Source organism: Balaenoptera acutorostrata, chromosome 10 (genome assembly GCF_949987535.1).
Source record: "Balaenoptera acutorostrata chromosome 10, mBalAcu1.1, whole genome shotgun sequence".
In the NCBI taxonomy this organism is placed as follows: domain Eukaryota; kingdom Metazoa; phylum Chordata; class Mammalia; order Artiodactyla; family Balaenopteridae; genus Balaenoptera; species Balaenoptera acutorostrata.
Window position 1 is genome coordinate 90,435,344 of NC_080073.1, and position 21,441 is coordinate 90,456,784.

Sequence of the window (21,441 nt, forward strand, 5' to 3'; positions counted from 1 at the left end):
CCTTTTAACCAAGCCCTTTCCTTCTGTTTTATGGGCATTTCCAGCTTCTCCTCTCCGTCACGTCCATGCTAACAAGCAGATTCACTATCGGGTCTGGCACATTTGTGCCTTTGGAAATGTGTTACTTCTCCCAAAGGTGCTGAAGTGTAGAATGGATCTATAGATGTAGAATAAGAGACTTTAGCAGGGTGATATTGTCCTAAACTATTTGGAGAGGTAGGGACATTTTCTGAGAGCCTAAAGTCACGTGGGAGGGTCCTGCCTGTAGGAAAACACTGTCTTGGCCATAAGCACCTGTAAGCTGAGAACTTTCCTTTAACACACAACAATGTTTGGGGAAAAAAAGTGGAGAGCCCTGACTCCAAACTAGCGATACAGTCACCACCACAGAGTCTCCTCAAATATGTATTTTAAATCTGTTGACAATTTTCTCTGCATACTAGAATGCATATACAACAAATCAATCTACTTAGTACTAAAAAAAAAGCTGAAAAAGAAAATTTCAGTTAGACATGCAAAATGTTTATTTTTTAAAATGCAGATGTTATTGGACTCATAGTTCCAACCAGGCATGTAAAAGATCATTTTACACCAGGGCTCCCACAAGGAACTCTGAGGAGCCAGGATTTGTGGGCTCATTTTCTTATAAGTCAAAGAACTATTTTAAATCCCTTCCACACAATTTGCAGAAGTCTTGTTAATGCAAACCATATAGACTGTTTGGAGTTCAGTAAATAACAAACATGAAATGACTAAGCCTTTTTAAAAATATTATTCCTTCAATAACCTTGAGAGCAGGAACCAGAACACCAGTTTGAACCCTCAAGAAGCCGAAAGCCAAGCCCCAGATCTTTCTCCCTGGTCACTGGGGAATGTTAGCCTTCACCTTGATTATTTTGAAGAAAGTGGCAGTATTTTACCATTCCCCAGTTTAAATCTGACATGGTTATTGCCACTCTGCTTCATTCTGGCCAGAAGAGCATTGCCAAGTTTTCTGTTTTTCTAAAGGGTGAACAAGTACGGCTTACAAAAATTCAGTCTGACAGTTAGGGAGTTTGAGGACTTCAAATCATATTGCATGTCTTGCTGTAGAATTCTAACATTGTAATCAAAACATAATGTTTCTGTGAAATCTAATTTTGACCAACCAGTTACAAGCAACGGGCATTATCAAACAGGAAATTCCATAATTCAAATAGACCGTTTATCCATTTTCTGCATTTCAGAAAAATCCTCATTGGGATTTGAGATTTTCCAGTTTTCTTCTACATCCATTGATCTGCTGTGAGACACACAAAGTCCCTCTCCTGGCTTTAAACTCTATTATCTTGAAAAGGGGCTCAAAAGCTCTGGCCCTCCTACCAGAGAACTAGAAAAACATTCTAAAATGGTCTGGAGTGCTTTTGGATCTAGATGGTAGAGTAAACATGTTTGTGGCCCCCTTCTCTTGAAAATAATCCCTCAAACCACCCTAAAACAACAAAGATGTGGAAACACAAAGTTTATGTTTAATGAAACCAGAAGATAATTATAATGGAAACAACAACATATAAAGACAGAAAGAGGGACTTCTTTGGTGGTCCAGTGGTAAAGACTCCGCCTTCCAATGCAGGGGACGCAGGTTTGATCCCTGGTTAGGGAACTAAAGATCTCACATGCCGCAGGGCAACTAAGCCTGCGCGCCACCACTACTGAGCTCGCGTGCCTCAACTAGAGAGCCTGTGTGCCACAAACTACAGAGCCCATGCGCTCTGGAACCTGCGCGCCACAACTAGAGAAGAGAAAACCTGCACGCCACAACTACAGAGAAGCCCATGCGCCACAACGAAAGGTCCCGCCTGCCTCAACGGAGATCCTGCGTGCAGGAACTAAGACCTGACACGGCCACATAAATAAATAAATAAAAATAAATAAAGACAGAAAGAAAATGAAGGAATGGTAAATACTTTGCAGAGGAGGGAGGAGTCAAACTGAAGCGTTAGCAGGGATGACAATGCTAATAAGCTATTCTGCATCTCAGAAACCCACGAAAGCTCACTGGAGACAGCTGCAGCCGGAAGGAGATATGTAAGAGACAGGATATAAATACAGGGACATTGTTCGGAATTCTGTATGGGAAACAAGTTGACCCTGGTCTCCTCTTGGCCTTTATTGAGGAAAACCTCCAAAATGGTTATAAACAAATAACTGCCCCCCCCAAAAAAAACTCAGAGGAAATAAAAACAACAGAAAGCCAAAGAAAATTTCAAGATATTACATTTATGAAACAGGAATAAGATGTATTTAAGAAAAAGAAGAAGAAGCATTTAAGAGCTCCTGGAAGCTAAAAATATGAGAGCCAAACTTACAAACTTAAAAATGCAACTGGAAGATAAAGCAGACTTTTAAAAAATGATAAAAATGGGGCTTCCCTGGTGGCGCAGTGGTTAAGAATCTGCCTGCCAATGCAGGGGACACGGGTTCGAGCCCCGGTCTGGAAAGATCCCACATGCCGCGGAGCAACTAAGCCCGTGAACCACAACTACTGAGCCTGCGCGTCTGGAGCCTGTGCTCCGCAACAAGAGAGGCCGCGACAGTGAAAGGTCCACGCACCGCGATGAAGAGTGGCCCCCGCTTGCCACAGCTGGAGAAAGCCCTCGCACAGAAACGAAGACCCAACACAGCCAAAAATAAATTAATTAATTTAAAAAAAAATTAAAAAAAAAAAATTTAAAAAAAATGATAAAAATGGAGAATAGGAGGAAAAAGGCAAGAAAATTAAGGGTTAGACAAGAATGTCCAATACCCAGACAATAGAAATTCCAGAAAGAGCAGAGAAAATATGAGGGAGATATAATAATACAAGAGAAAAATTCCAAAACTGAAATAAATGAAGCTGAATCTTCAAGTTGAAAATTTCCACTAAGTGAATTTAATGACTCACATCAAGATGCATTATCATATTTCAGAACATTAGAAACAACAGACCCTAAACACCTCTAGAGAAGAAACCAAGGTTACATACAAGGAAGCAGGAGTCAGAGCAGCACTGGGCACTTTGTCAGTCGGCTTGGGCCGCCATAACAAAACCCCACAGACTGGGAGGCTTAAACAACAGAAATCTCTCTCTCTCTTTTTATTAGGCCACTGATTCTATCGGATTAGGACCTCACCTCTATGACCTTATTTAAACTTAATTACCTCCTAAGAGCCATATCTCCAAACATAATCACAGTGAGGGTTAGGGCTTCCACATTTGAAGTTTGGACAATTCAGTCTCAATGGCAACATTAGAAGCTAAATGATAAGGGAGGAATTCAAGGGTGAACTCATTAGGCAGATAATCTCTCAAAAACGGCAACAGTGTTCAAAGGAGACTTTGCAGTTACACAATATGACAAATGTCCACCACAAATTTACATAACATAATAAGAAAAGCTTCAGACATGGATTTAATTTTTTAAGTGATATAACTAAATTGAGAGGGGAAGGGAGGTATAAGACCTAAAATACTATGTATCAAATAAGGAATTCAGGAATACTTAAAATTGATGAATCCCATACAGGTTTATAGGTTGTGGCAGATATACTCTAAGGTGGCCCCAAAGTGTCATGTCCTTGTATATTCCCCATCCTTTAAGTGTGGGCAGAAACTGTGACTTGCTTTTGGCCAGTAGAATATGGCAAAGGTCCCAAGTCGGTTGATTTCAAGGTGAACAAAAGGAGATTATACTTGGTGCACTTGAGTTAATCAGATAAAGGTCTTTAAACAGAGATTTTCTGCTGAAAGCAGTGAGAGGGCCAGATGGCGAAGAATATCAGGTAGCCCTAAGAAGCTGAGAGCAGGCCACAGCCAATAGCCAGCAACACAGGGACTTCAGTCCTACAATTTTAAGGAACTGAATTCAGCCAATAAGCCCATGATCTTAGAAGTGGATTCTGAGCTCGAGAATGGAATACAGCTCAGCTGACATCTTGGTTACAGTTTTTGAGACCCTGTGCAAAGGACACAGTGAAGCTGTGCTGGAATCCTGACCTGCAGAAATAATGAGTGAAGAAAAGTATGCTACGTTAAGTCACTAAGTTTGTGGCAACTTATTATGCAGTGATAGATAATTAATACATAGGCACAGTATTTAGAAATATGAAGGAACATGTCAAAATTCATTAACATGGTTACCTTTGAAACTCTGGACCTAGAAAGGTAGGGGTGGGGGGGGGGTGGTAACAGGTCGGTAGAGAGGGGCTATTTAACTGTTGTTATAAGGCTTTTATTATCATTATTTGACTTTGAAAACTATCCAGGTATTATTTTGAAAAAAATTAATTTTTACAGAAGGTAACCTGAGGAAAACAAAGATTATAGAACTTATTTCAGATGAAATGGGATAACATACATAAAAGTGCTTTAGAAAGATAAAAAGTGCTATACAAAGATAGGGACTTGTATTTAAGTTTCAAAATCTCAGTCTGGGAGGAGCTTCAAGAAGGCGGAAGAGTAAGACGTGGAGATCACCTTCCTCCCCACAAATACATCAGAAAAACATCTACATGTGGAACAGCTCCTACAGAACACCTACTGAACGCTGGCAGAAGACCTCAGACCTCCCAAAAGGCAGGAAACTCCCCACGTACCTGGGTAGGGCAAAAGAAAAAAGAAATAACAGAGGTAAAAGAATAGGGATGGGACCTGCACCAGTGGGAGGGAGCCGTGAAGGAGGAAAAGCTTCCACACACTAGGAAACCCCTTCGCGGGCGGAGACTGTGGGTGGCGGAGGAGGGAAGCTTCGGAGCCACGGAGGAGAGCGCAGCCACAGGGGTGCGGAGGGCAAAGCGGAGAGATTCCCGCACAGAGGATCAGTGCCGAGCAGCACTCAGCACTCACCAGCCCGAGAGGCTTGTCTGCTCCCCCGCCAGGGCGGGCGGGGCTGGGAGCTGAGGCTCGGGCTTCGGTCGGATCCCAGGGAGAGGACTGGGGTTGGCGGCGTGAACACAGCCTGAAGGGGGCTAGTGTGCCATGGCTAGCTGGGAGGGAGTCCGGGAAAAGGTCTGGACCTGCCTAAGAGGCAAGAAACCATTGTTGCGGGGTGCACGAGGCGAGGGGATTAAGAGCACCGCTTAAAGGAGCTCCAGAGATGGGTGTGAGCCGCGACTATCAGCGCGGACCCCAGAGACAGGCATAAGACGCTAAGGCTGCTTCTGCAGCCACCAAGAAGCCTGTGTGCGAACCCAGGGCACTCTCCACACCGCCCCTTCTGGGAGCCTGTGCAGCCCGCCACTGTCAGGGTCCCGTGATCCAGGGACAACTTCCCCGGGAGAACGCATGGCGCCTCAGGCTGATGCAACGTCACGCTGGCATCTGCCGCCGCAGACTCACCCCGCATCCGCACCACTCCCTCCACCCCCCGCCCCGGCCTGAGTGAGCCAGAGCCCCCGAAGCAGCTGCTCCTTTAACCCCGTCCTGTCTGAGTGAAGAACAGATGCCTTCAGGCAACCTACACGCAGAGGCAGAGCCAAATCCAAAGCTGAACCCCAGGAGCTGTGTGAACAAAGAAGAGAAAGGGAAATCTCCCCCAGCAGCCTCAGGAGCAGTGGATTAAATCTCCACAATCAACTTGATGTACCTGCATCTGTGGAATACCTGAATAGACAACAAATCATCCCAAATTGAGGAGGTGAACTTTGGGAGCAATGATATATATATATATTATTCCCTTTTTCTCTTTCTGTGAGTGTGTATGTGTATGCTTCTGTGTGTCATTTTGACTGTATAGCTTTGCTTTTACCATTTGTCCTAGGGTGCTGTCTGTCCGTTGTTTTTTTTTAATTTTCTTTTTTTTAGTATAGTTTTTAGCGCTTGTTACCATTGGTGGATTTGTTTTTTCGTTTGGTTGCTCTCTTCTTTTGTTTTTTTATTACTTAAAAAATTTTTTTAATAATTATCTTTTATTTTAATAACTTTATTTTATGTTATTTCATTTTATTTTATCTTTTTCATTCTTTCTTTTTTTCTCCCTTTTATTCTGAGCCGTGTGGAGGACAGGCTCTTGGTGCTCCACCCAGACACCAGGGATGTGCCTCTGAGGTGGGAGAGCCAAGTTCAGGACACTGGTCCACAAGAGACCTCCCAGCTCCACGTAATACCAAACGGCAAAAATCTCCCAGACATCTCCATCTCAACGCCAAGACCCAGCTCCACTCAATGACCAGCAAGTTATAGTGCTGGACACCCTGTGCCAAACAACTAGTAAGACAGGAATATAACCCCACCAATGAGCAGAGAGGCTGCCTAAAATCATAATAAGGTCACAGACACCCCAAAACACACAACCAGACGTGGACCTGCCCACCAGAAAGACAAGATCCACCCTCATCCACCAGAACACAGGCACTAGGCCCCTCCACTAGGAAGCCTACAGAGCCCACTGAACGAACCTTAGCCACTGGAGGAAGACACCAAAAACAAAGGGAACTACGAACCTGCAGCCTGTGAAAAGGAGACCCCCAAACAGAGTAAGTTAAGCAAAATGAGAAGACAGAGAAACACACAGCAGATGAAGGAGCAAGGTAAAAACCCACCAGACCAAACAAATGAAGAGGAAATAGGCAGTCTACCTGAAAAAGAATTCAGAATAATGATAGTAAAGGTGATCCAAAATCGTGGAAATAGAATGGAGAAAATACAAGAAACGTTTAACAAGGATATAGAAGAACTAAGGAGCAAACAAACAGTGATGAACAACACAATAAATGAAACTAAAAATTCTCTAGAAGGGATCAATACCAGAATAACTGAGGCAGAAGAATAGATAAGTGACCTGGAAGATAAAATAGTGGAAATAACTACTGCAGAGCAGAATAAAGAAAAAAAGAATGAAAAGAATTGAGAACAGTCTCAGAGACCTCTGGGACAACATTAAACACACCAACATTTGAATTATAGGGGTCCCAGAAGAAGAGAAAAAGGGACTGAGAAAATATGTGGAGAGATTATAGTTGAAAACTTCCCTAATATGGGAAAGGAAATAGTTAATCAAGTCCAGGAAGCACAGAGTCCCATACAGGATAAACCCAAGGAGGAACACGCCAAGACACATATTAATCAAACTATCAAAGATTAAATTCAAAGAAAACATATTAAAAGCAGCAAGGGAAAAACAACAAATAACACACAAGGGAACCCCATAAGGTTAACAACTGAACTTTCAGCAGAAACTATGCAAGCCACAAGGGAGTGGCAGGACATACTTAAAGTGATGAAGGGGAAAAACCTACAACCAAGATTACTCAACCCAGCAAGGATCTCATTCAGATTTGATGGAGAAATTAAAACCTTTAGAGAGAAGCAACAGCTAAGAGACTTCAGCACCACCAAACCAGCTTTATAACAAATGCTAAAGGAACTTCTCTAGGCAGGAAACACAAGAGAAGGAAAAGACTGACAATAACAAACCCAAAACAATTAAGAAAATGGTAATAGGAACATACATATAGATAATTACCTTAAGTGTAAATGGAATACATGCTCCAACCAAAAGACACAGACTGGCTGAATGGATACAAAAACAAGACCCATATATATGCTGTCTACAAGAGACCCACTTCAGACCTAGGGACACATACAGACTGAAAGTGAGGGGGTGGAAAAAGATATTCCATGCAAATGGAAATCAAAAGAAAGCTGGAGTAGCAATTCTCATATGAGACAAAATAGACTTTAAAACAAAGACTACTACAAGAGACAAAGAAGGACACTACATAATGATCAAGGGATCAGTCCAAGAAGAAGATATAACAATTGTAAATATTTATGCACCCAACATAGGAGCACCTCAATACATAAGGCAAATGCTAACAGCCATAAAAGGGGAAATCGATAGTAACACAATCAGAGTAGGGGACTTTAACACCCCACTTTCACCAATGGACAGATCATCCAAAATGAAAATAAATAAGGAAACACAAGCTTTAAATGATACATTAAACAAGATGGACCTAATTGATATTTATAGGACATTCCATCCAAAAACAACAGAATACACATTCTTTTCAAGTGCTCATGGAACATTCTCCAGGATAGGTCATATCTTGGGCCACACATCAAGCCTTGGTAAATTTAAGAAAATTGAAATCGTATCAAGTATCTTTTCCGATCACAACGCTGTGAGACTAGATATCAATTACAGGAAAAAATGTGTAAGAAATACAAACACATGGAGGCTAAACAATACACTACATAATAACCAAGAGATCACTGAAGAAATCAAAGAGGAAATCAAAAAATACCTAGAAACAAATGACAATGAAAACAAGACGACCCAAAACCTATGGGATGCAGCAAAAGCAGTTCTAAGAGGGAAGTTAATAGCAATACAATCCTACCTTAAGAAACAAGAAACATCTCAAATAAACAACCTAACCTTACACCTAAAGCAATTAGAGAAAGAAGAACAAAAAAATCCCAAAGTTAGCAGAAGGAAAGAAATCATAAAGACCAGATCAGAAATAAATGAAAAAGAAATGAAGGAAACGATAGCAGAGATCAATAAAACTAAAATCTGGTTCTTTGAGAAGATAAACAAAATTGATAAACCATTAGCCAGACTCATCAAGAAAAAAAGGGAGAAGACTCAAATCAATAGAATTAGAAATGAAAAAGGAGAAGTAACAACTAACACTGCAGAAATACAAAGGATCATGAGAGATTACTACAAGCAACTATATGCCAATAAAATGGACAACCTGGAAGAAATGGACAAATTCTTAGAAAAGCACAACCTTCCGAGACTGAACCAGGAAGAAATAGAAAATATAAACAGACCAATCACAAGCACTGAAATTCAAACTGTGATTAAAAGCCTTCCAAGAAACAAAAGCCCAGGACCAGATGGCTTCACAGGCAAATTCCATCAAACATTTAGAGAAGAGCTAACACCTATCCTTCTCAAACTCTTCGAAAATACAGCAGAGGGAGGAACAATCCCAAACTCATTCTACGAGGCCACCATCACCCTGATACCAAAACCAGACAAAGATGTCACAAAGAAAGAAAACTACAGGCCAATATCACTGATGAACATAGATGCAAATATCCTCAGCAAAATACTAGCAAACAGAATCCAACAGCACATTAAAAGGATCATAGACCATGATCAAGTGGGGTTTATCTCAGGAATGCAAGGATTCTTCAATATACGCAAATCAATCAATGTGATACACCATATTAACAAATTGAAGGACAAAAACCATATGATCATCTCAATAGATGCAGAGAAAGCTTTTGACAAAATTCAACACCCATTTATGATAAAAACCCTCCAGAAAATAGGCATAGAGGGAACTTACCTCAACATAATAAAGGCCATATATGACAAACCCACAGCCAACATTGTCCTCAATGGGGAAAAACTGAAACCATTTCCACTAAGATAAGGAACAAGACAAGTTTGCCCACTCTCACCACTACTATTCATTGAAAGTTTTAGCCACAGCAAGCAGAGAAGAAAAAGGAATAAAAGGAATCCAAATCAGAAAAGAAGTAAAGCTGTCACTGTTTGCAGATGACATGATACTATACATAGAGAATCCTAAAGGTGCTACCAGAAAACTACTAGAGCTAATCAATTAATTTGGTAAAGTAGCAGGATACAAAATTAATGCACAGAAATCTCTTGCATTCCTATACACTAACGATGAAAAATCTGAAAGTGAAATTAAGAAAACACTCCCATTTACCATTGCAACAAAAAGAATAAAATACCTAGGAATAAACTTACCTAAGGAGACAAAAGACCTGTATGCAGAAAATTATAAGACACTGATGAAAGAAATTAAAGATGATGCAAATAGATGGAGAGATATTCCATGTTCTTGGACTGGAAGAATCGACATTGTGAAAATGACTATACTACCCAAAGCAATCTACAGATTCAATGCAATCCTATCAAACTACCACTGGTATTTTTCACAGAACTAGAACAAAAAAATTCACAGTTTGTATGGAAACACAAAAGACCCCGAATAGCCAAAGCAATCTTGAGAAAGAAAAACGGAGCTGGAGGAATCAGGCTCCCTGACTTCAGATTATACTACAAAGTTACAGTAATCATGACAGTATGGTACTGGCACAAAAACAGAAATATAGATCAATGGAACAGGATAGAAAGCCCAGAGATAAACCCACACACATATGGTCATCTTATCTTTGATAAAGGAGGCAAGAATATACAATGGAGAAAAGACAGCCTCTTCAATAAGTGGTGCTGGGAAAACTGGACAGCTACATGTAAAAGAATGAAATTAGAACACTCCCTAAACCATACACAAAAATAAACTCAAAATGGATTAAAGACCTAAATGTCAGGCCAGCCAGTATCAAACTCTTAGAGGAAAACATAGGGAGAACACTCTATGACATAGATCAGAGCAAGATCCTTTTTGACCCACTTCCTAGAGAAATGGAAACAAAAACAAAAATAAACAAATGGGACCTAATGAAACTTAAAAGCTTTTGCACAGCAAAGGAAAACATAAACAAGACCAAAGACAACCCTCAGAATGGGAGAAAATATTTGCAAATGAAGCAACTGACAAAGGATTAATCTCCAAAATTTACAAGCAGCTCATGCAGCTCAATATCAAAAAAACAAACAACCCAATCCAAAAATGGGCAGAAGACCTAAATAGACATTTCTCCAAAGAAGATATACAGATTGCCAACAAACACATGAAAAAATGCTCAACATCATTAATCATTAGAGAAATACAAATCAAAACTACAATGAGATATCATCTCACACCAGTCAGAATGGCCATCATCAAAAAATCTACAGAAAAAAAAAATCTACAAACAATAAATTCTGGAGAGGGTGTGGAGAAAAGGGAACCCTCTTGCACTGTTGGTGGGAATGTAAATTGATACAGCCACTATGGAGAACAGTATGGAGGTTCCTTAAAAAACTACAGATAGAACTACCATATGACCCAGCAATCCCACTACTGGGCATATACCCTGAGAAAACCATAAATCAAAACGAGTCATGTTCCACAATGTTCACTGCAGCACCCTTTACAATAGCCAGGACATGGAAGCAACCTAAGTGTCCATCACAGATGAATGGATAAAGAAGATGTGGCACATATATACAATGGAATATTACTCAGCCATAAAAAGAAACGAAATTGAGTTTTTTGTAGTGAGGTGGATGGACCTAGAGTCTGTCATACAGAGTGAAGTAAGTAAGAAAGAGAAAAACAAATACTGTATGCTAACACATATATATGGAATCTAAAAAACAAACCAAAAAAATGGTCAGAAGAACCTAGGGGGAAGACGGCAATAAAGACGCAGACCTACTAGAGAATGGACTTGAGGATACGGGGAGGGGGAAGGGTAAGTTGGGACTAAGTGAGAGAGTGCCATGGACATATATACACTACCAAATGTAAAACAGATAGCTAGTGGGAAGCAGCCGCATAGCACAGGGAGATCAGCTCAGTGCTTTGTGACCATCTAGACGGGTGGGATAGGGAGGGTGGGAGGGAGGGAGACGCAAGAGGGAAGAGATATGGGGATATATGTATATGTATAACTGATTCACTTTGTTATATAGCAGAAACTAACACACCACTGTAAAGCAATTATACTCCAATAAAGATGTAAAAAAAAAAAAATGACACCAAAAGCACACACACACACAGAAATCTCAGTCTGTTATGGACTGAATGTTTGTGTCCCTCTAAAACATTCATATGTTGAAACCCTAACCCCAGATGACTATAATTGGAGATGGGGTCTCTAAAGAAATAATTAAGGTTAAATACAGTCATAACGGTGGGGCCTTGATTCAATAGGATTAGTATCCCTATAAGAAGAGAAACCATAGCACTTATTAGTGCACTCACTCTACCCCCACACCCTCACCGTACATACTGAGTAAAGTCCATGTGAGGACATAGAGAAGGCAAGTATCTGTGCCAGCAAGAAAGTCCTCACCAGAAACTCAATCAGCTGGAACCTTGATCTCCAGAACTGTGAGAAAACGAATTTGTGTTGTTTAAACCACCCAATCTATGACATTTCCTTATGGCAGCCCAAGAAGACTAATACAGATTTTGGTACCAAGAAGTGGGTGGCACTGTAACAAATACCTAAAAATGCAGAATTAGCTTTGAAACTGGGTAATGGGTAAAGGATGCAAGAGTTTTGAGGTGCATGTTAGGAAAAGCTTAGATTGCTATGAAGGGAAGAAAAGGGAAGAAAAGAGAAAGCCTACATATTCCTAAAGGATACATATATCATCACAAACAATGTTGGTAGAAATATGGACATTCAATGCCATTCTGGTGAGACCTCAGACAGAAAGGAGAAAGGTTACTGGAAACTGGAGGAAAGGCAGTCCTTGTTACAAAGTGACAAAGAACTTGGCTGAACTGTGTTCTAGTGTTTCATGGAAGGTAGAACGTGCAAGTGATAAAATTGGATATTGAGCTGAGGAGATTTCTAAGCCAAGTGTGGAAGCAGCATCTTGGTTTCTCCTTCTCACCCATAGTAAAATGCAAGAGGAGAGAGATAAATTGAAGGAATTGCTAAGCAGAAAGGAATCGGAGCTTGAAGAATTGGAAAATTCTCAACCTATCCATATTGCAAAAAAAATGAAGAAGCATGTTCTGAAGACACTGAGGGTGTGGCTGAACTACCATTTGAGAAGGCCATGAGGATGGGTGTGAACCATGGATTTAATCAGCCAACTCCACAGAAGCTAGCATCAGAGATGGGATTATACCTGCAGAAACACTGCCAGCTGGGACCCAATGAAACAGAGAAAATGGGACAAAATGAAGGAAGGCTGTTAACATGCGTTATCATTCAAGAAAAAGGAAGACTGACCTCAAAGGCTATTCAGAGATCATCAGGGCTGCCACTCCCATCACACAGGCTCAGGGGCAAGACTGCTTCCCCCTGAGTTTCAGAGGAGTGGGCCCCCTCTTCAGTTTCACTGGGCCAGACGGCCACCAAAGAGAACTGTGTGGACTCTTCCAGCAGAGAGCCGTGGTGGGAGGGAAGGGGCAGGCCACCCTGAAGAGTGTGGGAGTGATACCACCAACCCCAGTGGTCCTGGCGGGCAGAGCACTGAATGCTATGGACTGAATGTTTGCGTCTCCCCCCAAATTCATCATGTTAAAGCCTTAACCCCCAGTGTGGCTGTATTTGGAAATGGGGTCTCTAAGGAAGTAATTAAGGTTAAATGAGGTCATAAGAGTGGAGCCCTGATCCAACAGGATTAGTGTTCTTATAAGAAGAGCCACCAGAGAGTTCACTCTATCCATAAGCGTGTGCTTAGCGAGAAGAGGCCATGCGAGGACCTAGAGAGAAGGTGGCCATCTGCAAAGCCAGGAAGACCCTCACCAGAATGTGAATCAACCAGAACCTCGATCTTAAACTTCTAACTAATTATCTGTTGTTTAAGCCACTCACTCTATGCTATTTTGTTACGGCACTCTGAGCAGACCAATTCACAGCCCAGTGCTCCAGTGTGCTTGTAGTTGAATCTAATGTTTTTTTAAGTTTATTCTAACTATTTAAGAAGTGCTTTTAAAATAGAAAATACACTTGCTTCGTGAACGGGAGCAAATAAGAGCTTCCTTAATATAATACATAAGTACAAGTTAAACTTGCTATTGCTAAGTGGATATATATGTATCGAAAAAACAGCAAAAATACAGAAGAGAACATAACAAAGCAATTATCTGGAAAGGATTTGCGCTAACACTTTCATACAAGGATGCTTATTGTACCATCACTTATCATAGTGAAAAACTGGAGACAAGCTAAACGTCCAGTAATTAGAAGGTTAGTTAGATAAATTATGTCACAACCACGCAATGAAATATTATTTGGTCACTTAAAATCAGCTTTAGAGGAGCAATTAACACCTTAGGAAAACATTAACAATATCGTTAAGGGGAAACACTGAACAGTATGAATAATATAATCCAAATTGGGAGTGTGTGTGTCTTCATGAACAATACATGTCAAAATGCCAATGGTTATCACTAGGTGGTACGATTAAAATCAGTTTTTATTTTCTTTTTAGAGCTTTTCTGCATGTTCTAAATATTCTACAATAAACATTTCTTGCTTTTTTACTATATATGTATAATTTTTTTATTTGGAGAACACATTATGATAATTTTACTCTCATTAGCTCTCAGAGAATTTGACAAGTTGGTTCCTATATTTTAATGCAGCAGATAAATCCTGATTTCATAGTTCTGTCTAGCACACTTTTTCTCCTAGTAGATGAGAAACACCAGTGGGCTCTCAATTGCTCATCACACAAGTAAAAGGAGTTGCAGTCACAAGCAATGTAATGGAAAGGGGAGGAAGCCATTCTGAGGCTTTGCAGCTTCTGCTGTACTAGGTTGCCCACCACATCTGCCCTGCTGTGCATTGCTTCCAAGAATAGAAAGCGAGTTAAGTATGTAGCAAATTTTCCTGGTGCAAACTTTCTCCGTTCTTCCAGGAACGCTAAGGGTTTGGGTAATGCTTTCTCTGCAGGATTTAAATGGAATCCCCAAAGGAGAAGAGAAAAGTACATCCCAGCTCTCCTAGTCTTACTGCCTCACTCATCCCTTCTCTTCTCTTTCCTTCTCCTTAGAGCCAAGTCACTGAAAGAGGGAGACACCCGACTCTCCAACAATGGGCGAACCACATCCATGTGTAGAGCTGAGAATTGTGTGGGCAGGGCCCTCTCAAAGGAAGCAGATGTTCCCAGGAGTTGACAAAACTTTGCCACTATCACAGTAATAAGCAATTTGTTTTCACATTTTCCCTCACTGGTGTTAACTGTTCCCAAAACCACAGATTTGACTCATTAATTCACAAAGTTGTTATCAAAAACTAACCATTTAGCCTCATTAAGAAAGGTAGGTAAATGGTGTTGATGATAACTGATAAGCCTGTAGTTAACTGGAAGTAGCGTTTTCTTTTATTTCACCAACAAGGAAGGGGGATATACTATAATCAGTGTTACCCTAAAGCTTCTGAGTCAACCATCCAATGAATGCATGAGCGCCTGTCACTAGACCCTCTCACTTACCAGTATCCTTATTCCAACCTCATTTGGGACTATCTCTTTCCACTCCACCTGGAGACCAGGAATCCTACCACAGAAATGCCTGGCAAATAATTCAGGCAACATGGATGTGGAAGTGATTGATGTCTCTCATCTTGGGCACCTCCAGAGTCATTCATATAATCCTGATGACCAAGGTGGTCTTCCCCTCTTTTCACCCCTTTTTCGTGCCTAACTCCCCCTCCTTCTCCCACCCTGATCATCTCTCACAAAGCAGAAACCTTAACTAATCATGTAGAGAAGCACCTGTCCTCAGACATGATGGAATGTTGTACTGAGGTACAGAAAAGGGGTATGAACAGCTCTTCAGCAAGCTCTGCGCTCACCCCATCCTAATGACAGCCACTTATATTACTGCAGCAATTCTCAAGGGGGAGCGGAGAAGCATGCTCCCTCTAGGAAGGTGGCATCAGAATACAAAGACCAGACGTGTAGTTGGCAAAACACACTTAATTGATCAAATGTTTATGCACAAAAACTCCAAAAGCAAAGCTCAATAAAATTGGTTTAGCTGTTGGGGATACACAGAGGATAAAGTAAGAAAGAATTATATGGGTTTGAAAAGGTTGACAAACACAGCAGCATTGTTACTCAAATTGAACAAAAGAACATCTAATATGGATTAAATCTAATAGGGAATAAAGTCATAACACTCAGCAAGCAATCATTTAATCAGCAATGTTGTCTCTTTGTGCAAAACCTTCTGTAATACCACCAGGGATAAGAGGTCCAGGTGATAGCCTCATAGCTCCCTAGTCTTTAACAATTCTTGAGACATCTTCTGTCTAATAATTCATCAGGGCTGAGTTCCTTTCTTGAACATGGAAAAAGATTGAGTGGTGTCATGGATTGAATTGTGTCCTCCCACAAGATATGTTGAAATCCTAACCCCCAGTACCTCAGAAGGTGATCTTCTTTGAAAATAGAGTCATTGCAGATGTAATCAGTTAGGTATGGATGAAGTCATACTGGGGTAGCATGGGCCCTTCACCCAGTATGACTGGTGTCCTTGAAAGAAGACGAGGAGAGACACAGGCTAATAGACACATGAAGTCTTGGAAGGAGGTAGAGATTGAAGTGATGCATCTACAAGCCAAGAAACACCAGGGTCAACAAGAAGCAGGGAAGAGTCCTGCTCTAGAGCCTTCAGAGAGAGTATAGTCCTGCTGACACCTTGATTTCAGATGTCTAGCCTCTAGAACTGTGAGAGTATACGTTTCTGTTGTCTTAAGCTACCTACTTTGCGGTACTTTGTTACCGTAGCCCTAGGAAACTAATACAAGTGCTAAGAAACTTATGGGCAACCTTCCTCCCACGATTTGCAATCAATGCAACTGATCCATCATGCAATCACTCTGGTGGAGTATTATGAGGAATAATGGCAGCTGGTGAGTTTCCTGTGCATAAAGTACAAATAGGGCAAATGTTTCATTTTCAGAAATTAGAGCAGTGAGATCCTGCTAGTGAAGATGTTCAAACATAGATGGGACGCCCACTCAGGAGAGAGGTTGGAAAGGATTTAAGTTTTCTATATGAAGAGCTGCACTCTAAAGTGTCTCACCAAATTCAATGCCTTCATCCAGAAGCTTCCCCATGAGAGGTGTGCAGAATCCACATGGTATCAGACTAAACTTTTCTGGTCATGTCTCAAAGAAATATACAAATGTCTGGCAGGTTGTGCCCAAAAGACCGGCATACGCTTCAGTCGTTTATACCCTTTCCACCTGGAAAATAGTCTAGGTCCCCTGACTTAGCCTTGTGCCGATGCTTTCAGAATGAAGGGTCATGAATTGAGCGCTTAACGTGTTCCAGATTCTATGTCAGTTTCCTTTTCCACTTATAGTCATATTTAATCATGTGCATTTACTCCAGGATGTGCTGCATTACCGTGACCAAGGCACTCCGATAACACACTTCTAGAAAGACAGTGCAGCTTCCCTCAGAAGCCATCCTGCACAGGTCGGTAGATCATGTTCTCAGTTTGTGAATCACTTTGACTTTGATTCATACAATGTTCACTTGCAGACACGAGCCAATTTGGGACCTTGTCCTAATAACTGCAGAGATGGGCCAGGGAGAAATGCCAGTCCTAGAAACTGGAGTGGAAGTGGCAGCCCACATCTGGGATCTGCAGCAGTGGGCAACACAGGACATTAGTATTCAACGTTGCTCGTTAGACTTTCTGGCAAGCACCACGCAAACAGATGCCGTGCAGTGCACACGGTCATCTAATTAAGGGCATGGGCTATTTTTCTAAAAGTAAAAGCATGTATTATCCATTTTAATTGTAACTGCTCGGTGTGTGCAGAACACTTTAGGCATGTGTTTCAAAATCAAAAGATACACATGATTTTTTATAAAATCTATAGGAGGTATAAAGAATCACGCAATTACTGACACCTCTGTTCCCAATTCCCCAATTTAAGAAGCTGGCTTTTTTTTTCTCCTCTGATGCAACTGCCGGAGTTTGAGAAATATCTTGAAAGATGACTCTGGTGTGAGTCTCTGAATGCACAAGGCTGACTTGATTAAAACCGACATTTGTGTGAACTATAGAACAAAATGTGTTCCCATCCCTCTTGTCTGTGAGGTCTACCTACCCTCAGAAGTTTCCCAGTCAGCTCATTTTTTAAACACAAGGTTTATGATTACACACCAGAATAGTGCTTGTCCTCATGGGAACATGGGTTAGAGAGGCTTCTACCTACACCAACCCAACCTCTCCATCTCAGACCTACTGCCAGGCTCTCTGGCTGTGGGTTCTCCCATCCTATATGCCATCCCATTTTCCAGGCTCAACAGTGCCAGTCATACTGGGGGTAACGGTCAGACCCTCGAGTAACGGAAACCCCAAACCCAAGAATGTCTCTGATAGGGGAAGATCATTTGCATGCCTGAGGCAGAATCATTCATGAACATCGATAAAACTCTAGCCAGAAAGGCAGTGGAACAGAGCCTACACACACACATAACCTAAGAGAGAGTTCCTGGACCCTCCTCCTAGAACCTTCCCAAAAGTTTTCCACTGTCATGCTACTGGGACCAAGTTTTCCCCATGGTAATTCCCCAGCTTGCCAATGCCAGAACCAATAAAAACATCCTATGGCATTCAGAAGATCCATTTTCAAGATAATCACATCTTTCAAGTATGTTTCTGTCTCAGCATTTTAAGAGATAAATCCTGAATCTTGCTTTCAGGAAAAGGAGCCCATTCCTGTGATCTGCTGTCTAAGAAAAGAACTCCATTTTTGTTTAGTCCTAAATGGTCATTATTACTAATACTGTCATCTATTAATTGGTTGTAGATACTTAACATAGTTTTAGTTAATGTTGCTGTTAATTAATGTTAAAAGCATTTAATCTGTGTCCATCAACTGATGAATGGATAAACGAAGTGTGGTACATCCATACAATGGAATATTATTCAACCGTAAAAAGGAATGAAATACCGATAGAGGCAGACACAAAAGGCCACATATTATATGATTCCATTTATATGAAATATAAATGTGACTCAATTGCACACTTTAAGATGGCTACAATAGTCAACTTTTTGGTTCTATGTATTTAATCACGATTTTCAATTTTGCATTATATGTATTTTATCACAATTTTTTTTTTTTTTAAAAAGATTTAACCTCTGGGTTTCTGTTCCCTCAGCTATACCCTTAAAGCTATCATTTTTGGTATGTTACAGGAGGCATATAATAACCTATTTTGTGAAAATCTTTGCAAGTGGAAGCTTTATTTAAAGTGGAATATAAGAACCACCATGCTGGGCACACACTCAAAGGCTGAAATAGTCCATGACACCAGGCCACTGGGACAAGACATTAAAGGTGACAAGTGCACTCCCCCAAGCATCACATCACATCCCCCTCAGCGTCTCCTGTTCTTGTGCCACCGCCACCCCAAGATAAATTGCTAGTCACAATTTACAATCAGAACAGTACTTAGAAGCATAAACAGGCAGTTGTGCTTGCTCCTAATGGATTCTAAGTACTTGATATGCTGAGAGCACAGGACGATTTTTCACACGATTGAACTCCTTAGGGTCTGTCTTCTAGACCATTTTGTTGGTTTAAAATACACCACTGCTCAAGCATGGTGAAGTCCACCCATGTGCCTGGTGGAGAAAGGGGGTGAATTTGGTTCACCATGCTGAGATTTTTCTTTTATTTAAATCACCTAAATTTCAAACTAAATCTTTCATTTCTTTCAACAACATCAAGCATTAGCATGACACTTGCCACTGTTTCTAGGAATAAAGACTAGAAATCTTAATATAAAACATTAACTCAGTGGGCTGGTCTGGCAGAGTAATAGATCTTCTGAACTGTAGTGTCAAAACCTTGACGGGGCTTCCTCAAGTCACAGTAAAGCACTGTAATTCTCTTATTGAACCAGTAGAATTTAGGTCACAAATATATCTATGCAGAAAGCAATTGTGGCAGCTCTTTGAATGGATGACTAAAGGAACCATTCAGTGCCAGCGCTGATGGGCCCTGGTGCTAAAGGTGAAAATAATAGGTTAGATTAGAAAGCACTGCTCAGACCCAGAGCAATCAATGACACCTCAGGACTGCTTATTTGAGCTGTGATCACTCTTACTTTACATGCAAGGCACACTGCATTAGCTACCAGATGGTATCTTCCTTTTCCTGCTGGACTTCCTAGGATTTCCAAAGACTCTTGCCTGAATTACTTCACTTTCTCTGGCCGGCATAATAAGGTTTCAGCCAGCTGACAAGCCTGAATACAAGGAAAAGTGAATCCCAACAGATAAGCACAACTATTTATTGGGCTTAATAAGAAAAGAGGAGAGAGAAAAAAAAAGCACAGCTTAGATATCAATACAGTCAATACCTCTGAGTCTCATTTTTTTAACCCCTGAAAACTCGTAAAATCCTATAGGTCCGGGAGGGATATCAGAGGTCAATTACTCAACATGCCGGATTAGTTATCTACTGCTACTTAACAAATTACTCCCAAACTCCATGGCTTGAAACAGCAACGTTTATCATCTCACAGTTTCTGTAGGTCAGGAATCCAGGTGCAGCTTACGTGGGTCTTCTGCTTTCAGCGTCTCTCGCAGGCTGCAATCCCAGTGTTGGCAGGGGCTGCAGTCAACGGAAGGCTTGACTGGGGAAGAATATGTCCTAAGCGCACTCAGGAGATTGTTGGCAGAAGGCATTTCCTCCTGGGCTGTTGGACTGAGCCCTCAGTTCCCCATGAGCTGTTGGCCAGAGGTCTTACTCTGTTCCTTGCCTCTCCATATGCCAGCGCACAATACAGTGGCTGACTTCATCAAGCAAGCAAAGGAGACGGCAAGAGAGGGAGTATGAACAAAACACAAGTCGTGGTCTTCTGCAAAGTAATACAGGCAGACCTTGAAGCTATTGTGGATTCAGATCCAGACCACAGAAATAAAGGGAATGTTGCAATAAAGTGAGTCACACAAATTTTTTTGGTTTCCCAGTACATATAAAAGTTATGCTTACACTATATTGTAGTCTAGTATGTGTGCAATAGCATTGTGCCTAAAAAATGTACAGACCTTAACTTAAAAATACTCTACTGCTAAAAAATGTTAAGCCTTCAGTGAGTCATAGTAGTAATATCCAAGATCACTGATCACAGATCACTGTAACAAATAATAATGAAAAGGTTTGAAATATTGTGAGAATTACCAATGTGACACAGAAACATGAAGTAAGCAAATGCTTTTGAAAAATGGGCACCAATAGACTTGTTTGATGAAGGATTGCCATAAACCTTCAATTTGTAAAAAATGCAATAAAGCAAAGAGCAGTAAAACGAGGTATGCCTGCATCAGAAGTAATACCCCATCATTTTTTCTATTTAGTAGAAGAAATTCACTAGGTCTAACCCACACTTAGGAAGGGGGGATTACACATGGCATGCATACCAGGAGGTGGGGTCACTGGGGGCCATCTCAGGGACTACCTGCCACCTGTGCCCATGAGACATTTCTATCTTATCCATAGAACACTCACCGGCCTCTGCTTTAACTTCTTCTATCATGAAGCGCTAACTCACCACCTCCTGAGGCACCCAGCTCATTCCATTTCAGAACCCTAACTACTTAAACAGTTCTAATAGTTAACCCACCTGCCACTGACTGGATCCCTGAGATTCTGCTAAATACCTGGAAACTCTTAAGAGACCCTTGAATTCAAGATATTTATAAAGAAGATGTCCAAAAATAGGAACTTTGCTCATGAAATAAGATCTGGGCAGAGAAACAGTTTAGTTATCACAAAGGGAAGTTCTCACACAACCACTTAATCTCAAGCACTGCAAA

The 21,441-nt window shown here is 41.0% G+C and overlaps 1 long non-coding RNA gene across 1 annotated transcript in view; it reads right to left on the reverse strand.

Moving 5' to 3' along the window:
• The window catches only part of LOC130709036 (uncharacterized), a 60,914-nt gene extending 40,556 nt beyond the window's left edge, over window positions 1-20,358 (reverse strand). Inside the window, exon 1 of the long non-coding RNA XR_009009457.1 lies at window positions 20,146-20,358. This is a non-coding gene — a long non-coding RNA (uncharacterized LOC130709036). The remainder of the gene's footprint in view (window positions 1-20,145) is intronic.
• Window positions 20,359-21,441: the final 1,083 nt, after the last annotated feature.